This window comes from Streptopelia decaocto, assembly GCF_964273445.1.
Source record: "Streptopelia decaocto genome assembly, chromosome: 3".
Lineage (NCBI taxonomy): Eukaryota > Metazoa > Chordata > Aves > Columbiformes > Columbidae > Streptopelia > Streptopelia decaocto.
Genome location: NC_138656.1, coordinates 27,527,048 through 27,547,911, shown reverse-complemented (window position 1 = coordinate 27,547,911; position 20,864 = coordinate 27,527,048). Strand labels below are relative to the sequence as shown.

The 20,864-nt window shown below is 39.9% G+C and overlaps 1 long non-coding RNA gene across 2 annotated transcripts in view; it reads left to right on the top strand.

Annotated features, from left to right (window-relative positions):
- LOC309438363 overlaps window positions 1-19,799 on the top strand; it is a 118,563-nt gene extending 98,764 nt beyond the window's left edge. The window contains exons 4-7 of one of the 2 annotated variants that reach the window (XR_014183772.1): window positions 2,179-2,304; window positions 12,518-12,568; window positions 17,724-17,761; window positions 19,390-19,799. This is a non-coding gene — a long non-coding RNA (uncharacterized lncRNA). The remainder of the gene's footprint in view (window positions 1-2,178; window positions 2,305-12,517; window positions 12,569-17,723; window positions 17,762-19,389) is intronic. The other variant, XR_014183773.1, reaches the window with a different exon arrangement.
- The last annotated feature ends 1,065 nt before the right edge of the window (window positions 19,800-20,864 follow it).

The following is a 20,864-nucleotide window of genomic DNA, read 5'->3' as shown; positions in this document are numbered from 1 at the left end:
ATATTTTCAAACAAGTCACAGCTATATTATCACACTCACTGCTCTTCTGTTACATAATAGTTTTTCCGTGTCTTTGAGTGTAATAAGAATGAGTTGACAATTGCATTTCATTTTGGATTGCATTTCCACATCTCATAAAATTTGCCCTTATCTGCTTCCCCTAAAAGATACACAGAAGAATCCCGTGTCTCCTTTCCAGTCTGTTTACATTCTTGTAGATATGCTTCATCACCAAAAACTATCCTGTTTACAGATGAAAGATATACTACACAATGCACAAATTGCTACCCATATAATAAACTCAGGTATCTATGTTGTATAATTAACTCCAGGGACTTCCAAATTATGTATTATACTAATTACATGGCTAGAGTTGCATGTTGTTGCTTGTGCAAGTTTGCAAAGCACAGAACCTCTTCTATCTATACCATGGTTCTACAGCTATCAACCTACTGAGGTTTGATGATTCAGAGGCAACTTTTCCTAAGGTCAAAAGAGGTCATTGAAGTATCCTCAGAGATTTAAGTTGTGGCTTTTTTGTATCCTTACTCAGCTAGGTTTCTGGTTCTAGGTTTGGCCTCACAACTTCCCTTTGTTTGATTAGACCACAGAAATTGCAAAACACTGGTGGAAAGCGTACATGGGCGAGCCACATTTTCCATGTAATTTTATTGCAGTCAGTGGGATTATCTGGGTAGTAATGCATTTCATTAGGAGTTTGGATGTCTTCTGTCATTGAATTAATGGAGTCAGGGGAACAAAGATGAAAGTATTTTCAACAGGATATCTTGATGGAGCTGAAAAAAAAAATGGACACAATATTTTTCAGGTGATAATTACCCCTTATATTTTCTAACCAGCACTCAGCCGGGTTACTCTCTGGAATCTGACTGTTACAACACTTAAAGTGAGACAACAGCTGCAGGAATGTCCAGATCAAAGTGCAAAAGCAAATATATAATTTAATGTGTATCTTCTTGATCTTAACACCACAGAATCTAAACATCTTAATGTTATCTAAACCTGTCTAAACCCACTATGCCTCTCTGAATATCACCCCAAAGTTGGAAACATTGCAAAGGGATAAATTGCAGAAAATTCTTGTCTTGTACTGTCATTGCAATCCTGTACCCTGAAAACTTTGAGCGTCTCTCATCTAGACTTTGCCTGATGTGGAATGATTACTCTAATACAGTGCTTATCTCTACCAAGTGAAGAGCAGATCTAAAGCAATGATACACATTTTCTTCAAAAGAACAGTGGCACTTTTGGTGGAAACTAAGCAGCATGAGAAGAGGTGATACATTGGAGAGACATGCAGAAAGGAGATCTCTTGTGTTTGTTCAGCCTGTGCTCGTTAATCTTCCTAAGCAGTGACATGCATATATGTAACATGTGAGTATGGACTTGCTGTATATCTTGTCTAGTATGCTCAGTGGTCATCTCTGTGTTCTGGCAAATGGCTTTTAGAGACTACTTTAAAAACTGAGGATCTGGGCCCTCAACCCCATGACCCTACAGGAGAAGACGGGATTACCTACATGAAGCTTGAATAAATGACAAGTAAGCGTGCTAGACTAGGGGCCATCAATGATCCAATTTCTTTCCTCTAAAAAAAGCCAGCAACCTTGTGCTATCATTAGAATATCTTTCTGCGATTGAAAACACTTGTAAGGCAGTTCCAGCATGTTTTTGTTTGCATTCAAACAATAATAAAGATCTCAAACAGCAATGATTTCTTGTCAGCTATTTGTCCCCTCGCATTAAACAAGTCTGACACTAGCAGCCCACAAGCTAATTAACTCAAGTATCTGGCACGGGAATCTACATTATAGCTATCAGCAGAATATCCACAGAATTGAAATAACGAACCAAAAGGACTGATGCTCCAGGAGATTAGGAGTGTCTCCTTGAGGCAGAAAAGGAAAAAGATGAACATTGATGTACAGGATTTCCACTCCTGCCCCCCACCCCAAAGAAATCTATTTCTCGGTTGTGGTGTGTATGGTGGTGTGTTTTTGTTTTGTTGGGGGTTGGTTGGTTTGTTTGTTTTAATAAAACATATTCCATATTCACTGAACTGACATCAATTTTGCTTTAAATACCCACCCAGGTTCTTTGATGAGACAGAACTAGGAAACCTTGCTGCTCAAACACATTTTTTTTTTCCTCCCTTAGGGTCCTGTTGGCATCACATACTCATGGGGCAATCAGAATTAAGAAACGGCAAAAGTTTTAGGGGTTCAGCATTGTTGGTGAAGTCTTGCAGTAAGCTGGGAGAGTTGAGCTGTCCAAGATAAAAAGGTAATAAGAACAAACTGAATGAATGGGATATTAATATTTTGCCACCTTGTTGCCTATATTTCAATTTTTCTTTTTTTGCTATGGATTCCCAGTCCCCTTAAGAGTGAGGCCTGAGTTGTTTCCTTAGGAGGGAAAAATGCTGCAATATTATCTTCCCACCAATATAACCCTGAAAGTGAATGTCTTTTTTTTTTTTTTTCAAAAAAGTACCTCATAATGAGCAAAGAATTGTGGTCAATGGGGCGGAGTCTAGTTGGAGTAGTTGGAGGCCTGTATCTAGTGGAGTGCTCAAGCATCAGTGCTGGGACCAGTACTATTCAATATATTCATCAGTGATTTGGATGAGGGAATAGAGTGCACTGTCAGCAAGTTTACTAATGACATGAAGCTGGGAGGAGTGGCTGACACGCCAGAAGGCTGTGCTGCCATCCAGAGACATGGACAGGCTGGAGAGTTGGGTTCGGAAAAAGGTAATGAAATATGACAAAGGCAAGTGTAGAGTCTTGCATATGGGCAGGGTCAACCCCAGGTTCCAGTATAATTTGGGGAATGACCTGTTAGAGAGCAGTGTAGGGGAAAGGGACCTGTGGGTCCTGGTGGACAACAGGATGACCATGAGCCAGCACTGTGCACTTGTGACCAGGAAGGCCAATGGTACCTGGGGTGTAATACAGGTCTAATAGAAGGGGGGTGGTTAGTAGGTCCAGAGAGGTTCTTCTTCCCCTCTACTCTGCTCTGGTGAGACCATATCTGGAATATTGTGTCCAGTTCTGGGCCCCGCAGTTCAAGAAGGACAGGGAACTGCTGGAGATATTCCAGTACAGGGCAACAAAGATGATGGAGTGGAGCATCTCCCTTATGAGGAGAGGCAGAGGGAACTGGGGCTCTTTAGCTTGGAGAAGAGGACTGAGGGGTAACCTCATTAATGTTTATAAATATATAAAGGGTGAGCATCACAAGGATGGAGCCAGGCTCTTCTCAGTGACAACCAACAGTAAGACAAGGGGCAATGGGTTCAAACTGGAACACAAGAGGTTCCACTTAAATTTGAGGAGAAACTTCTTCACAGTGAGGGTGCCAGAGCACTGGAACAGGCTGCCCAGGGAGGTTGTGGAGTCTCCTTTCCTGGAGACATTCAAAACCTGCCTTCACACATTCCTGTGTAACCTCATCTGGATGTTCCTGCTCCAGCAGGGGGATTGGACTAGGTGATCTTTCAAGGTCCCTTCCAATCCCTAACATTCTGTGATAATATATATAGAAAGGTCTATACAAAAAGCCTAGTTTAGTAACCATAGGCAGGTCCCAGGAGAGCTGATAGAGACATAATTTTTTTTTTTTTTTTAATTAAAGCAAATTAAATCCCTTCTGAGCAGACGGACAAGAGCCGTCGGCTCCATATTTATTAAGGAATTTAAGCATTTGGGTCACAGGTTCACATTTACACACCAAAATTAAACACTTATGACCACTCTTTGGTAGAGAATCACTTTATTCAGTAAGAGGTTCTTGAGAATTACAGGTCAGCCAGAAAATACGCTGAAGAGGGGGCTGCTTCTGAAAGCTTACCATTTTGCTACGTGTGTCTCCACAAAGTCAGGTGTTACTTGCTGAAGCTGTAGTACAGTGGTCTGTTCCCATCTATCTTTTGTATAGTGGATATTGGCACAGAATAAGGGTTCTAGAAGATATATTTTGCCTTCACAGCCAGAAGAGTTAGGAGGTGAATCATTCTGTTAAAGCTGATACTTTTGTGTAGAAAGAGAATACAAGATTCCTCAGCTCCTGAGAGAGTATAACCAGAGGGATAATGACGACTCAGACCTGCAAGGAACATACTCCCTTGGAGCAAGGGAAGTCTGAATAGCTGTTTAAATCAGAAATGAACATATTCTCAATTATAATACCATTGGCTAGATTAAGAATTCTGTGTTGGGGCTTGGATCATGCCTCAGTTGTTAAGGATGGAGTCATTCAAAAGCATAATTACAGCAAACAACATGTCAATTTGCTGTCAGATGAACTAACTCCAGTATCAACAATAATGTAACTGCAGCAGCATTAAGCTCATATTGAGATCTGAGCATATTTTGCTGAAATCTGTGGTGGGCTAGAAGGGAGGTGAGTTAGTCCCTGCTTTGCCTGCTCTTGAGCTACTAAACTGTCCTGAATGGTCTGATATTGATAGCCCTCGGAAATCTGGTGCTATACTCTGTATGCTTTAGGTCTGATTCACTATGGTCTTTTCCTTCAAAGGAAGCTGGATGTAAAGGGAAGCTGGATGTAAATGGTTAAGTCACACCTTTGGCAAGTCAGAAGTAGATGTAAGGCTGGCTTTACCAATTTGCCTTATCCAGATTTGAAGTTATCTCAGCTTCTTGGACAATTTCAAACACTGACTAAACAAAGAAGGAAAAAAATAACCAAAACAAAACCCCAAACAAGCCACCATAAACTTGAACACTTGTCTTCCCACTGTTTAATTGGGGGTTGACAAGAAAATTGAGTTGTACATCTGTGACAGTGTTAAATTACATTTATTAAGAAACAACTTTTGCAGCAATCTGTATGCTTTCTCTTGCTCACTTTCACACTGAGCTATAAGGTTACACTACAGCATTCCTTTTAAGGTTGCTGCTGTGCAATCTGAGTGTTACTCATCAAGTGAGGTTCTGGTTCTGCTGGGCCCTCCATGATATTTTTGGTTTTTTTTGTTTTTATTTCCCAAGCACTGCTTTCATCCTGCCTTGGTTCATTTACTCTTGTTCAGTTACTCCACTCTAGCAGAGTGGCATCAAAAGTATGCCTGCTGCTGATTCCCAGCATGTTTGTATTTCATAATAGTACCAGAGAACATTTGTGAAAATGAAGTTCATCCTTGTAACATAGTATGTCTGGGAGCTATATGGAAAGTAATCAATGAGTAAGTCTGTATCAGGTGCAGGTCATTAAGTTATTGGAAGTTAGTTTATGTGAAGTCTATGAGTTGTATGTGTCAAACCTGAATTGATCATGTTCAAAAAAGCCTGGCACACTGTTATATTTTTATAGACATTTTTCTTTAGAGGATAACTTCTGAAAACAGCAAAAAGAAATGTTGCGTGCAACAGTAATTTTTGGAAGGTCAAATTGTTCCCATTTACCTTTGCTTGCTCTCTCCTTTGTACAAGTCATAGCCTACACATCTAAAAGTTCCTAACTAAATTCTCCAAATCTGTGTATAGCACAGACAAAAGCCTCTCCTATGGCTGCAGGTGTCCTCAAAGACACATACTCCTCTGAAAGAGATATCAACCAGTTTTGCACTAGCCCCATTTGGTAACTATTTGAGCTAGGTCTATTAAAGCCTCTAAAGAAATGTCTTCAGGAACTGCACATCCTGACTGCAGTGTGGACATAATGTAAGTCAATCATGAGACATCCTGTGTGCGTTATGAAACTACACAAGGATTCAGATCAGTATGCACATCAGGGTAGTAAGTGAAATCATGCCTTAATTGTGCCCAGAGACATGTTGTGAAGTGTCTTAGATAAGAAGACCCCACCAATATTTTTACAGCTCATGTTAAGTTCTCTAATAGGCTACTGGATAATTTAATACAGGTTGTTGTTGTTGTGGTGTTTTTTTTTTTTTTTTTAAGTTGACATAACCATTCTGAAAAAAAAAAAAGACAAAACCCACATACTTAATAGGTTAACGCTAAGGAAGGCAAGATGAGGGCATGTCAGTAAAGAAGAGCTTTCCATTTTTATTTGAAGTTCATTCCTGTCACAAAGTATATTCTGGTACTTTGCTGAAAACATAATTTTGTCATATTTCTTTCAATTTCCAGGAGAAGGTACACTTAGACCTAAGAGAGAAAGAAAATCAGTTAGATTGAGGATGAATCAGCACAACTCTACTGTGAATGTGTGATTGTCATTTAATTTGTGTGTCATCGCATGCACATGAGTACTGCATTACAGTAATTCCCAGAGTTAAGAGATCAGGATCCAACATATGTTGACAACTTTTGTGTCTCTACACTCAGATTTCTGCAAATGCAGGACTTCAGATAGATTAGCTGAATCAATTAGTTTATTAATGAAAAAAATACAAAGCAAATGCTAATTCAAGAGTTCCTGTACTCTGCAGTTGCAGCACATGGACAAATGGCAACGCCCTGGTCTAGCTAAGCTGATTGTGTGTAGTGCTTATAAATATTTTAACCACAGTTCCTCAAAAGGAGCTGAATGCATGGTTCTCCATGTTAACTACTCCTCGGGGAAAAATGAGTGAGCTGAGCAAAAGCAGTGTAGGTACGGCCCGAGGAGTGTGATGTGTTGCAGTTTTGGCACCAGCTTTGCCTACAGGAAAGTCCATGGGAGTGCAAGTGGTTTAAACACAGGCGAAGTCTAATTGCCAGTAACCATGTGATTACTTACAATTACTTAATATAGCTCTTAAATTAAAAATTAAAAATATATCTCGTTCAGGCACTGATATATAACCTTGGCATAAGGATGTGCTTTTGACAGAAGTATACTATAACCACATAGTAACTGCAAAGCCACTGCCTTAAGGAGCTATCAGTCTTGGATTTATTACAAGATGCAATTGGAGAAGGAAACAAATAAATAGATAGGAGCTGAAAATGGAGAAGGATGTGGGAAGAACAGAGCAAGCATGCTTTTTCATAGACATGCTGTGTGCGTAATGTCACAGTGAGCAATGGGGCCCCGTGAGTCTCCTGCTTCATGCTGTGGCTTATTTAGGCACAAAATTCACAGACTGCAGAAAGAGTTTTGTTTTAAACGGAACCAAGGAGGGGAAGTTGGGGTTCATCACAAAACGTTGACCAGGTGTGTACTAACAAATTTATGTGCTCCCCACTATGCTGGCTTAGTGTTGCAAAGAAAAACAAATCTTGGGAGGAACCAAAAAGCAGCTTTTTATAATTACGGATCTTTTTGAGTTAGCCTGACCCCTCCCCTTTCCTTCCTTTACCTTCTGTTTCTCCTCCCAAAATAATAACACATTTTGCCAATAATTTTGAGGAAGTCTCAGTGGGCCAGATGGAATTCAGAGAGAGGGATCTAAGGGAGTTTAATTTCATTCTTCTTTCTCTTGCTTTTCCCCTCTCCCCTTGATTTTCCACTTGTGTTGTTTTTTTTCTTTGGCTCACTGTGTGACATGGAGGTGGTGAGGCAAAAATAGAAGTTAATGGTACTACCACTGTTTGTTTCTGTTAGCGTTTACATGTGAAACTAAGGCATTTTGGAAGAGAACCAGACTGGCCAGTAAAACCTTTCACCCTTGTAAACTGAACGTTTGGTTTGACTTTGGCTTAGATCCCAGAACTTGTCACAAGCTTTATTATGAAGCTGTAGTTCAGCTCGAGTTTTGTTAGCTTTATTACAACTGCTCTCCTCCTCACCAAGAAAAAAAAAAAAAAAGCAAGCAAGAAAAGCTTTTGTTCATTCTGAATCCTTTTCAAATTCGGAGAAAACATACTAGAAAATGCAATTAGCCAAATAATGGTCAGCATCAATCACCAGAAAATAAATGAAGTTTATCTAAAACTTACAAAAATTATACATCACCTCCTTAAAATAGTCCAAGAATGACTAATCATATAAACAATAAGTCAGCCACCAACACTCAAGCATGTTACAACTTCTGAGAAAGCGCAGGCCTAACACTGCCAAAGAAGAGTCTACAAATCGACTGGAGAATGATATGGACATCTGGAAGGAAGATGCCTGCTACACTTCAAGGGGAGATGTTTTTTTTTTAATACACTTTCCCAAAGGGGTGATTTAGCTCTGCATGAATTCACTCAGGGAATATATAAGGAAAAAGAAGAGGACAAAAAGGAATGTGTTACACAATTGTAAAACTATTGGTCTCATCCTGCTTTCATGCATCCTGTGTCTCTCATGCATAGGACCCCCTGCCTTGGTTCAGGATCAAGTATATGGGAGTGCACTATAGGATTTACACAGTGGTTATGGAGTTTAATGAGACTGCTTTATACCACATCCATTAATGAATTTTCCAAATCTAAATCCATTACTGCAGATACAACAGTTACTGAGAGGATATGTAGAACTGCACTGAAAGATCAGTTAGATCATAGCACTCAGTTGGAATTTGAACCATGGTCTTGTAGTTAGGAAACTAATTTGGGATACTGGAGATCTAGGTTTGACTCTTGCTCCTGTCAGTCAATTCCCATGTGATTCCTGACTAAGTGATTTACACTACCTGTATTTCAATTCCCTGTTGAGCAAATGATGACCTGAAATTCTTATTCAAGTCTAGCTTATACTAGTCTAAAAGTTTAGATTGGTTTTCTAGTGTAGAAATTCTTACTCTTCTAAAACTTTTTAGTCAGGAACTGTTAATTTGCTATGATACCTTGATTTTGATTGGAGTTTATAGAAACCAGATTCTTAAAAAGTACCTAATTCAAAAAAAAATGTAAATAGATATATTGGCTTGATTTCTGTCCCCCCCACCCGACACTTTGGTGTCTAATTGCAACAGAGACAATTATAATCCTGCACTTTTTGGTGGTACCCAGCACTTATTGCTGTAGCACTGCATTGATGGTGATCCTTATTCTCCTGTTGGAAAATACAAATTCACAAAATCTAAATGTTCCCTGAGAAACTATTGAATTGAGTCCCATGTCTCCTTCAGTAGTTCCTGTCAAGGCCTCTCCAGAACTGGGGTACCCATGGAGCAGTACTACTTGAAAATCTCTCATCTTATGCAAAATTCTCAGTTTTTGGATGTGAGCAGTATTTTTTGTGAGGGAAGGAAATGTATTTTCTTATTACCACTCTTGGAAAGCAAGAGATTTGGCTCAGGCTGGTTAAGCCTGGCTCCCATGCCTAGGCTGTGGCTGGTAATGGGTGCAGGCTGCCTTAGTACTGTCTGAATCCTTCCTGTGGATCTGGGTTGAAAGCTTGCCCTTGCTGGGACCAAATATGGGCCTGGTAGAATCACCAGCATCACTGGTGAGTAAATCAGTCCCAGAACTTCTCCACTCCTTCCTGGAGAGCAACATTGTCTGGTGGTTCTTCACTGTTGGTCATCTAACAGAAAGTTAGTCACTCCGCTATACTAGTGCATTAGTGATGTCCATCAGCAACCTATTGAATGACGAATTTGTGTTGCAGATGAAGGTTGTATGCAAACAATCATTAGTTTTAGTCAAGTAGGAAAATCGGTTACATGCCATGTAAGACATTGCCACTGAATTTCAGTTCACAAGCAATGAGTGCAATTCTCAAGGAGCATTTGGTAAATGCTGATTTGCAAACTTGCATCTGATAATCAGGAATTTTCAAACCACACTAGAAAGTTTGCTTAAATTACGTGTAAATATGTAAAAATAAAATGATGAAGGACTTGCCTCTGTCAGTAAGAAGAAATAAAAATGCAGCATGGAACTGCTGTATGGCATAGCGCATATTCTGTGAAGTGTTGAGGATGAGATTGTTTTAATAGTCAGCAGGAGTCAGAGCCTCACTACTTCTAAAAATCTCTCTGTGCTTTACATTCTTATTGCTTTCTTTGAGGGGGAGGGAGGTTTGAAGGTCACAGAATTAGGCCATTTGCGTAACCAGAACCAGATGATTAATTACTTTTTCAGGGATTTTGTTGCTCTGAAAATTTTATCCCAGAAAAGCACAAGAACACACAAAGTCTGTGGTTGAAAGAAAATTATAATAAGGTTACAGAAATATTGTACGTCACAGTCCTATGGGAAGTGACTTTTCATTGTTTAGCATAAGAAAAAGAGATACTAACAAGTCAGGCTACACAGCTGGTGTTTCTGCTCTGTTAATAAGCTCCAAATTAGAGTTTTATAACAAACCTTGAAATATTGCACCCAAGCTGAAAGTACATATATTGGAAAGTCTCAGACTGAAAAGAAATCAGCACAATTAACATTCAAACTAGATTAATTGTCATTTTAGCTTAAAAAAAACCTCCTCCATTCTTCCATGTTTCCCCCTCCAAAAAAATTTGGAACTCATCACTGGAAATACCACCTCAAAAATCTTTTTCTGCTTTCCATTATTTAAACCAGAGATGTATGTATTCGTTTGAGCAAAATAAGAATGAATCTAATATTTTTCTTTAATCAGAAGCAGATCCAGACGAGGATTTCAAAATTATGAGAACACTTTTTTTATTTAGATTTCTGTGCATTTAAGTGGTATGTTCTAGGGGAAAATGCTGATTATTGTCAAATGTTGAAGACTAGGTCCCAAAACCCATTGAAAACGCTGGGAAAACTGCAAATAATTTTGATGTGCTTTGAATTAGGCTCTTTCTGGAACAGTCCCTGAACACATGGGATGGGCTGAAACATAACTCGTTATGCTGCTCCAAAGGCTCTGTTTATCATGGCAAAGTGACAGGTTTAAGCACCGTCACACAGTCTGTTTACTTCTTTGCACTTTGTTTGGCCTGGTTTTGGCCTGGGCTGACCAGCTTCTCCTAGTTGATGACCAAACTTCGTTTGGGTGACTGTTGCAGACCTAAGGCTCTTCCCAAGAGGTAGCATGAGTGTGGTAGCTGGGTTGAGGTACAAAGAGGAGGGCTGTTTGTGTGACTCCAGACCATGCTAGCACCATTCATCCTCAGAGCCAGAGAGTGGTTCTGGATACCGAAACAGGCCAAAGGTTTTGCAGAAGTGAGGCCTCTTTGTCAACTCTTCAACTCTTGTCCAAAAATATAGTTGGGTGTTTTTTTTGTTTGTTTGTTTTTTTGTTTGATTGTTTGTTTTGTTTTTTGTTTTTTAAATTGTCTCCTTTTTTCAACTGAATTTATAAAAATTGTGTTCTGGAGCAGGTTCTCATTTTCCCTAACCTTGTTCAGCATGCGACTTGACCACAGCAGCAAATGCTTATGGAGAGAGCTAAACAATACTGCGATGGACAGAATTATGGTATCTTCTAGAGGTCCTCTTTTGTGTGCATGAAATCCTGCACAAGAGTATGTTTTCAGGAGTCAGCCACACTGAGCCTGGAGGAGGAAACACAAAGTGCTGGTGCCCTACCAGACATTTGCTTCTCCAGAGCTTGGCTGACCTTCATTGAACACTGTTTTGCAGCCTCCCATCCACCCTAGGGGAGAGGAGACAAGGAGAAGAAAGCAAATCCTCAGTCACTTCTCTTTTAGATTGCTTTTTAGTGGTTTTGTCTTGCCCTTCCTCAGTACCAGGAGCTGGTTGAGCCCAGCTCTTCTAAAAGCCCTGCTCTTCAGGAATACCACTGAATGGGCTTCTTACAATGTAAAGTTTGACCTAAGGCTTTTGATATTTTGAAAGTAATCCCTTTCATAGTGAGTGGTATTACATTAAAAGGACAATTCTCTTATCTCATTGGAGTGAGATCAGAATTGGGGTTTCTGCATTTTTTCTCTCCATTGTAGCTTTGGTATAACACAATCTCCCTGATGGTTTTGGTGCTGATAAATAATTGTATTTATATGTTGTGCTCTTACATTCTTGGTACTAACAGAGGAAACAGAACAATAACATACTCTTGTCAATACAAGCACTGCCCTGGGAATTGACTAATTAACATAGAACTCAGCCCTGCAGGGACATTTCCAGGTTCATTTTTTGCTGCCTCAGCAAACTATAGGGTTTGAGCCGTTAACTACTTTCAGATGCTCTTTGTCTTTCAAGAAAGAAATAAAGAACATCCACATTGCTTTAGGCAAGTTAATGATTCCACAGAACACTTACCTTTTTTACCATATGCTTCACGGCAGATTAAAATCCTGAAGGAGCTAAGGATTATATACCATGTGTAGTCGCTTGGCACAAAAGCATGTATTCTGAACTAAAAGTGAATGGCTGAATGTGACATTTATAATCATTGTTTTTCCAGAACTCTGTACTGAGGGTGTTTGATTTTACTTCAAAATCATCCCAAAGCAGAGGTTTTGTAGGTGCTTTGATTTCTCAGGGTCTCTTAAAGTTATGACAAGCAGTTCATGGTGACTACTGAGAAAATTGGAGCAACTTGCGTAACCACTTCTGTAAAGTTAGAAAGAAATCTGGCCTAACTTCACAAAGAGGTGTGCTTAAAATTTGAATAAGCTCATACTACTTGTCTTTAGTGTGTGAGCATATTGTTTTCTGTGAATTGCTTTTCATTCATATTCTTTTCCTTTGACCATAAACCAAATGTTTCTTGTCTACAGGAAAAATATGAGAGATGTCATTTCAAATGATATGAAATTTTAATCTCACAGGTAAAGAAAACCTCTTTGTTTTTATTAGTTCTCTCTACATCTGGTTGTTATAGCAAATTGTTCTCCTCCTTCTACTGTTCGTTTGTTATTTTTAATTATTATTATTAGTCTGTTATTAATGGGCATGTCTGCCCATTGCTGTTACTTATGAATGAACAAAATCACATCCTGCAATACATAGAAATCATCTCTAGAAAATAATGATAGAATAATTTTCTATTAGAGGGTTGAAAACTGTTTGATAGTTCCTCAAATGCTACAGATAGAAGGACTCAGAAGCTAAATTTCAATGAGCACAAATACTTTCAAAATGTTTTGTAAGAACAGAAACATAAGCATATCTGCAAAGTGCACATTTGAGAAAGCTGACGCCACAGTACATGCAGATACATGCAACATTCGTAGCTCTGTTTTGTACACACATTTGCTTGTTGGTGCATGAATATATGAGTGCACTTCAGGCTTGATTATCAGAAGATTGTGTGTGTATAAATGACTGTGTGTACCTATTAGCATGAGTTATTAAGGTCGCCCAAACCTATCTGATCCTTGTGTATAGGCTTCACAAACTTCACCGGTTTGGAAGAAAATTTTACATGATGTATGTCTGTCTGAACGTTTTTTTCCCCCTGAAACTTTCAATCATAATGGTTTGAAGTTTGCTAAAAAAAGAAGAAAACACATACCGTTTCCCTCTTAATCAGACATCCTGGAAAGGTTTAATTTGTGTTGCTGTGGCTTTTAGGTTTTAGAATAGCAAAGTGGATTGAAAGGAACTTTGAAGTCCATCTGAATATGAGGAAAAACTTCTTTACGTTGAGGGTGCCAGAGCCCTGTAACAGGCTGCCCAGAGAGGCTGTGGATTCTCCTTCTCTGGAGACATTCAAGACTCACCTGGACACATTCCTGTGCAATCTACTCCAGATGAACCTGCTTTAGCAGGTGGGCTGGATGAGATGATCTCCAGAGGTCCCTTCCAACCCCAGCCAGTCTGTGATGCTGTGTAAGAGAACTCAAAGAAATTAGGAAGGTGGGGGAAAGTGTAATCTGGTATGGAGCCAGCAGGTAGCCAGGACTATGTGGGCAAGGTGACTCCTAAGAAAAGAAGTGACACTTACTATGAGAGGTGAGTGACCACAGGACAAGGAGTCAGAGGCAGGGAAAAGTAAAGATTGCTGTAGAAGTATTTTGAAGAGGACAAGGCAGCAAGTGTCAGTCTTGGGGCAATCAGAATAAAACCAGCTTTTGTGCCCTTCTAGCACTTGGAACTGCGCCAAGTGTCTGTGAAAGTCACTGAGGATCTTTATTTCCTCTTATCCACACAAGCACTGGCAATTTACTACTGCCACCACCTACTATGACAACTGTTGTGCTAGTCACAGAGATCTGTGCAACGGATTTTGGTGTTTCCAGAACTGCTGATTCTGGGAGTCAGTAAATTCAAGGATGCCAAAAATATGCTGACAAAACCTTAGTATTCTTTATTTCCATGCAATCAGATACTGCTCTCCTGATAAGTGTAGTAACTTGTTATTAGTTTAGTCTGCCTTTACTATCCTGAAAAGCTTAAGTAAAGCTAGGCATAAGCAACTAGGTTTTATTTATCTTTTCCCTGGAGATTCACCTCTGCATGCAGCAATGATAGCTGTCCGTCATATAGCTACAGTATGCTAAAACAGAGGCAACACTGCATTTTGCCTTTTACTGTCAGGAAGCGTCAAAAGTATTAATAGCATAAATTTTGCTAGCTAGCTAAAATTCTCACACTGCAATCTTGTGCATCAGCATTTTTTTTTTTTTTTTTTTTACCACAGATGGTCATTTATGTAACACTGTTGGAAATTGTGGCCGTGTTCCACAGCAACAGGAAAATGGGATACATCTGCACTGTGTGGGGAAAAATACAAATGAACTAGAAGCTATGCAAACATTTAAATTACAGGGAAACGGGACTGCGATAAGGCCTGGCCTGCATGAGCAGGAAGAGTGTCAGCCTCACCCATGTCCTGAAAAAATGGTCACATTTATGGGCTACTCTATTGTACTGAGTGGAAGTTTGTTTATGTGGGACCTTCCTTCCCTCAGGACTTCCTCTGAGAGGAAATGTCGTCACTATTCAGTAGGGGTCAATTGTTATGCATTCAAAACTCAAACATAAAATAGTATTCCTGAATGCAACCAAGTGGAAAGGAATAAATAGGATATCTCCATTTACACATTTAGAAATATTTGCAACAGTTATTCTTGCTCACCAATACTTTCAGAGAGCTGAGAAAAATCAAATGCATCTTGAGTAGCTAGAATACTATAGTTTTATAGGCACTCCAGACAATACTCAGTATTTGATGAATCCCACCACTTCTTTCAGCCCTGCTACTGCTCTATAGGAATACATTTGAAATGGAAGAAGGCTAAAAAGTCCACCGCTGTAAAACCAGGGTCATGATCTTACAGGAATACATGGTTAAGTCTGGTCCATGTTTTGGATCAAAGTGCTCTGGATCTGAATAGCTCTGAATGAGCACTTTTCCAGGGCTGTTATTTGCAGCTTAGATGTTCCCTCAGTTTTACTTTTTCTCATGGTAAAACAAGAATATAATTTGAGATAAAAGAGCTAATATTAGCATTGCTTTCCCATTGCTATTGTTGTTGTGCTGTCTGTCAACTGAAATAACTATGGATGAGATTTGTGGGTGGGGAATGTACTGAACTCTTGGAGTGACAGTGGTAGAATGGCCGAGGTTGGAAGAAGCCTCTACAAATCCCCTCATCCAGCCTCCTTCTCAGGCAGCATTAGCTAGAGCAGATCGCACAGGATAGTGTCCAGCTGGGTATGGAGTGTCACTAAAGGGTGGAGACTCCACAATTTGTCTGGGCAACCTGCTCCACTGTTTGGTCACTCTCACAGTAAAAAAGTATTTTTCTTCTGATTAAATGGTATTTTCTGTATGTCAGTTTGTGTCCATTGCCTGTGTGCTTTTGTCAAGCTCATGGTAACAGGGCTATTCTGACACCAGCTGTACTGGAAAGGTGCTGGGCACCAACCAGACAAAGGCACACTCCCAAGACTAGTTAGTAAATCCTGTCCCCCGCTCACAAGAGACGCTTAGTAAACTTCTTTCTCTTAGGTGAGCAGACTTTTCCTCCAGGTTGGTGTTGGCTTACACTTCTACATCCATTTTGCATTAGGCTGAGGGACACCTCAAAAGAAAGGAACATGGGGAACCGACTAGGGTCTAGAGTAGTCTGCAGGGCCTGCTTGTGTCCAGAAATGACACCACAACCACGATCAGTGTTGAAGTCTCTTGACAGCTTCTCTCTTGAGGTTTCAGTATCCACGAAGACTTCTTCCCTATTGCATGATCTGTACTATGAGTAAGTTGCCTACTGTCTCTCAGACACATTTGTCTGCAGGTGTGGTAAAACAAGATGGCAAGAAGATGACATTTAGTCTTTCCAGCAGAGAACTTAAAAATTATTCTCCAAGGACAATATATAAAGGACAGCACAATATTACTTACTGGCATCAATCTGATTAAAGTTCTGTTGGATCAAGCACCATAGTCTACAAGCTGGTTTTATCCCAGCTAGAGACCTGGTCCAACGTGTTTAAACAAATTCCTCCCTTTCTCTGCCTCTTTTTCTCCTTTCCATGCACCCATGCAGGGATTAACCAGATTTACAGCCTCTCGGTGAAGGAATAAGAGAAGAGTCTTTCATTTTGCATGTGTACCTGTAACATTTCTGCCTAGGCGTGTGGTTGGTGCAGCTCCGGTTCAGGGCCATGTCCAGGCCACCAGCCCCTTGCATCACATCTGCAAAATAAACCATCTCCTATGAGGCAGAAATTTTCACCAGAAGAATCAGGCCTCTGTGTTGCACAACAAAGGCCACCGCATTGTCTCCCCGTTAAGCGGGTGTTAAAATGCGCATATGTTGCCAGAGCTATTGCATATGAGGGTCCATTTAGGAAACACTGATTTTCCTGACCGCTGAGGGCTCTGAATCCTCTCATATTAGCACATTAGCACACATGCGGGCCTTCTTATCAGATTAGCTACAGTTGTCACAGATTAGTTCACCCTGTGAAGGAGCCGCAAGGGTACCTTTGACCATTCATTCAGAAGAACTAGAAAGGGGTTTTTTTGTTGTTGTTTCCTTGTCTTCAACCATCAGAGTACAAAGCAAATTAAAAGGAAAGTCTTTCTGTTGCTTTCGCTGTCTCTCTCTCATTTTGGTAACAGGGTATCTAAAGTATAGGTATTAGGATGAACTACACAGAGAGACATTAATGGATACCAAATATTCATATGGAAAATATTTATTCAACCCCTTAAAAACATTTGTGTTTTCTTCCCTCACCAATGTCAATAGTCTCTTGATAAATTACTTTTCTGAGGCTCAAAGTTGTTTTTAAAAAATGTTTTGCTTCTCTCTTTATTATTTTTTTTTTTCCTTTTTTTATTACTTAATTTGCAGTGTGGTTCAATGATCACTATTCTGCAGATTGGGGGCGGAGGAGAGGAAGAGACTCACTAGCAGCTCATTACATTATTTATTTAACCTGTCTTGCTGCTTAAAAGGTTGTGATAGCTGGTAAAATAAACAATGACTCAAAATACCTTCGGCATGACTTGCAGTCTACACAGGCATTAAGTCCGAGCCTAGAGAAGACATAACACCTGGGAAGTGTTGTGGCAGCAGAGATTTTAACAGCCATCTCTGCATGAACTTAGTGGTCAAAGAGGACTAGAAAGTTACAAAAACATATAGCTGAAATTGCTGGTTAGCATTCACACCTTTGGCACAAAAAAACTTACGGAAGGAAACTGTGGTGAGGAAGGAATGCAGGAATTCCTTACACCTCGCTGCCTTCTAGGGGAGGTGTTCCACATCCTTTCTGCCAGGTGTAGCATTACTGTGCTCGGTTTGAGCTTATTTACCTCTGCAAATTAGCTGTGCTGCCTGTGTATGGGAGACAGAGAGGACAAACTGAAGGCAAAATTACTTTTCCAGGACTGGCTTTCCTTTTGTCATACAGGAGGGCTGTGAGAGTAGACCTGCAACCTCAACTCATTGGTCTGGTGCAGAATCTTTTACCTAGGAAATGAAGAAGAAATCAAAAACTGAACTGTGACTATTTTTTTGATTGCAGGTAACCAAACCACCTTGTCATTAGTAGGACTTCAGTTGGTAAGTCTTCATTCAGCATCTCCCACAAATGCTGAAGCACAATCTTACCAGTATTGTTTACCAGTCTGTTTCTCTGCACAGGCTTAAACCTGGATGGTTCAATGATGTGCTGTGTTTATAAACAGTAGAAAGTACAATAGATCATTTGTAAGGACACTAGTGCATTACAGAGCCTGGAGTTTTGGTGCTTCTGAGCAAAGAGCCTGACTATGTTCTCAAGTGCATGCAATCATACTCTTCTTAGAGTACAACTTTAGGGTCAGAGCATGAACTTTTTGGTCCTGAAATATTCCCAATCTAGTTGTAACTCACTTTGTAGATCCTGTTGAAATGCAACAATATTTCTATAATATACTAATTTTTTATTTTATTGTTCTCAAATCATAGTGCCACACCAATAAGAGAGGGCTGTGAAGGATGTGGCAAAACCATCCCTTAGGGCCCTATGTCAAGAAAACTCACATCACTGATGGTGCTGCTTCCCAAGTTTGTTACAAACAACTCCAATTTATAATCTAGATAGTGAGGCAACAGCAGTAACAGCAAAGCAGGGTATATGTTGGAGAAATCAAGCAGTTGTACCCTGCTTTTGCTTTTACTGGTTGCATCTTATTAGTTGATGAAAACAGTCCCCATGCTATATGGTTACCAGAAGAGTTCATTGTGACATCTGTTTCTTCTTTTGTCAGATAAAATGGTAAAACCTTACATTATTAATTTCCTGCATTGTTTTCTGATAATAAGCATCAGTGTCTATATTATTATATTTTTACATGCACCTAGTTTGGTACGGTCATTTAAAAACTCTGTTTCGTTATATATTTATATATATATGGTGTTAAGTGATTTGTTCCAGTTTTTAATTTTTATTTTGAAAGAGTGTGATGTGGAAAGGAGCAGTAGAAGTAGAAGTAGCTCTCAAATCCATTATTTCTCTATCAATGTAGAAATGATTTTCTGTGTTTCTGTGAAAAACAGTTTTTCAGTCCTTCACTAACACCTTCCAAATGCACTCACTGTGGGTCTATGTAGCTTATGCACCAACTTCAGTCATTAATACAAATTTAGCAAAGTTATTCTGTTGATGACCCCTCTGTCTTTATCCCAAAGCAAGAAAATAACTGCAGAGCTAACAGCCTGAGTTCACAGTAATTACATAACTTTTTCTTCCTTAAATAAGCACATAGGAGTTTGGGTCAGCGTACTAATCTTCTGTTTCTGTTAGTTATTGTTACTAGGTTGTCCCAAGTGTCACCTGTCTTGCCAGTGTGAATAAAGAGTCCCACTTTCAGAGACTCCATTGAATGTGAAAGTGCTGATTTTCACACAGTCCTCTTCATTTAATTGAGTTTCGTCTGCAGCAATGCATTTTGGTGCTGAGGATGTAAATCAAACTATTTTCCAGAACCTCAATTCAAATCCAAACAATCCTCTTCCGTGCCCTCAAAGAAAAATTTAACCTCAGTCTACTAAATGTTTGGTTTTGAGTCTAAATGATAAAACAGTCTGTCTTGTTTGCTTTGAGCAAAAGAGGCTGGAATTGAGATCTGTGACATTTTATGCTTCAACTCATGTAACTGAGTCCCTGGCAGATAACCCTGCATCTCATTTCTCTTATGACATTACAGCTTCCTCCCCTTCCACATCCCAGGCAGTGTGGCAGCCTGATCTGTGAGTTACCGATGCAGTTGTGACATGGAGCATGTGGGGTCAGAAGGCAGTAGGGAGGCAATGGCATGAGGGATGGAGATGGAGAGCTACTGCCTACTGTGATCCATGCAGAGGAAAAGCAAGGCTGGACAGCATGCTCCCCCCGGCCTTGTCACCTGCCCCCTTGCTTTTGTCACTTCAAGCAGTCTGGCACATGGGCAGAGAAGCGTGTGTCTGCATGACCACACAACTTTGACCCTTCTTCAGTTCCTTCACGCAGCACGTAGAAGAAACTTCTTGGCTTGGGTCATTTTATGACCTAGTGAAAAGCAACATGTAATTTTATATGAAATATTCATGAACTTTAATAAACTCATTTCTGTTGAAATACCAACAACATGTTGAAATTTATTAGTTGCTCTTGTTTCAACAAGCATCTCCTTATTTTTACATACTGAGTTAAACTCAGGCTTCATCAAACATGACTGGTAAATCAATTATTTTAAACACCGGAGAGCTGCTTCACTTTCAACAAGTGTTTCCCATGCTGATGAACTCCTGCAAGCTCCACGGCTATTGACCTGGGCTGGGAAACCTTGTTCTAACTCATAATGTTGCTTATTGTGAGAATACTGCCTACGCAATTCCTACTGCTTGGTGTGCAGATTTGCATTCCAATACATGGAGCGCTCCGTAAGGGTGCGTAGGGCTGGTATGCTGGCTCTCCAAGCACAATGGGAATTAAGGATATGCGTCTCTGGGCCAACAATTATTTCCATGTGCTTGGTAAATCAGTGCAGGGAGGTAAGGCTTTCTTCTTGTTTAGTCTCTATCACTGTCTTTGGTGCTGTATTGCATTTTAATATAAAACTCCCCCACCACCTCTAGCTCAACCGAGCCGTACGAGTTATTTGCCTGGCTTTCATTAAAACACTAGTGCATGAATAGCTGTAAGTTCACAGGGCTGGAGGGCATCTCTGCTGAAGCTGGAATCTTTGGTAAATAGCTTGCTGCACTTTTGGAAGTGTTAAAAGGAAGCACCTAATGAAATAGTACCTAAACAATAGAGTTAGTTAAATTACTCCCACTATTCTTTTTTGCTAGCAGAAGTAAATAGTAAATGTTTTTTTCAGCCACTATATATTGTTGGCAGCTCAGACTCCCTATCATACATGTGTAAGTTCACAGGGTTAAAGAATATCATATTAGTGTGCAGTGCCCTGTCTAGCTACCAAAAGCAATAGGTCTGTAGGCAGACTTGGGCTTTTCCTTCTGTCAGAATAGACTGGGCTACAAAAATAACAGTATCAGAGCAACAGCTGGCTTAGTCACATAATGCTCTGGTATATAGTCTACCTTTCTTGTTTTCATTTCGCTTTCCCTTTGTTTTAAAGACAAAAAAGGAAGCCCTTGGGGGAAAAGACTTCCAAGTTTATTGTTTGGCCAAAGTTAG